General features: G+C 32.8%; 1 pseudogene; it reads right to left on the reverse strand.

Annotated features, from left to right (window-relative positions):
- Positions 1-1,326: 1,326 nt before the first annotated feature.
- On the reverse strand, positions 1,327-1,425 carry LOC144317899 (U6 spliceosomal RNA; annotated as a pseudogene).

Consider the following 1,425-nt stretch of genomic DNA (forward strand, 5'->3'; position numbering starts at 1 on the left):
ACTAGCAATGATTAAAAGTTCCTGTTGCCCAAGGCACCTGGGTGGCTCAGTCGGTGGAGCATCTGACTCTTGATTTTGGCTCAGGTCATGATCTTGGGGTCCTGGGATGTAATGTGCATCAGGCTCCATGGTCACTGGGGAGTCTGTTTCTCTCCCTCTCTCTCTCTGCTCCTCCCTCTGCTTACTCTCTCTCTCTCTCAAAGGAATACATCTTAAAAAGTAAATAAATAAAAGTTCCTGTTGCTCCACATCCTTGCAGCATTTAGTGTCCATGTTTTGGATTTGGGCTATAATAAGTGTGTAGTAGTATTTCATCATTTTAATTTGCAATTCCCTAATGACATGTGATGTTGAGTATCTTTTCATATGTTTATTTGCCATCTGTTTATCTTTGGTGAGGTATCTATTCAGATCTTTTGCTTATCTTTTATTTTTATTTTTATTTTTTATTTTTTTGCTTGCTTATCTTTTAATTGGGTTCTTTGCTTACTGTTGAGTTTTAAGAGTTCTTTGTATCTTTTTTGTTTTCTTAAAGATTTTTAAAATTTTAAATTTTTAAAAATTTATTTTTAATTAATTTAATTAATTTTTTAGTAATCTCTACACCCAACATGAGGCTTGAACTCACAACTCCAAGATCAAGAGTCACATGCTCCACTGGCTAAGCCAGCCAGGCACCCCAGAGTTCTTTGTGTATTTCAGATATTAGTCCTTAGCAGATAAGTGCTTTGCAAAGATTTTCTCCCAGTTTGTGGATTTTCTTTTCATCCTTTTAGCAGTGTCTTGGCAAAAAGGATGTTCTTAATTTTACCACAACAGCCTTTTAATTACCATAAAGATAAGATGTCAGAGATGTTGCAAAAAAACTTCCTTTTTTAAAAGGAAAAAAAAATCCAACTTTTAAAAGGGAAAAATCCACTTTATTTGTAACAAAACTATCTTGATTACTAGTAAGATGTAATTGAATGACTTTCAGTCTGTTTGACTCTAGGTTTTTGTGATTCTGAAAGAATGGTGGTGTATTGTGGATTTTTCCTATATTAACTCTAGGGTCCCCACTCCATTATCACGTTAATATATGGTATTTGAAGAAAGTTTAGGAAACATCAAAAGAAGAAAATCTGATTTTTCCTAAACAATGTGGCACTAAGTGCAAGAATATTGGATGACAAAAACTCAAACAGGTGTGCTTATATATCTGCCTTTCATTAACTGCAATTAAATTAACCTTTCATTACTTCATGGATGAAAAGGCAGAAATGAGGTACATAAATAATTAACTTTTAATTAAAAAACATTTTAAAAATTAAATTAGATATATTTTTTTAAAATATGGAATGCTTCATGAATTTGTACGTCATCCTTGTGCAGGGGCAATGCTAATCTCTGTATTGTTCCAATTTTAATATTTTAGTAAATGTGCTG

The sequence above is a fragment of the Canis aureus genome, chromosome 7 (genome assembly GCF_053574225.1).
Source record: "Canis aureus isolate CA01 chromosome 7, VMU_Caureus_v.1.0, whole genome shotgun sequence".
NCBI classification, from domain to species: domain Eukaryota; kingdom Metazoa; phylum Chordata; class Mammalia; order Carnivora; family Canidae; genus Canis; species Canis aureus.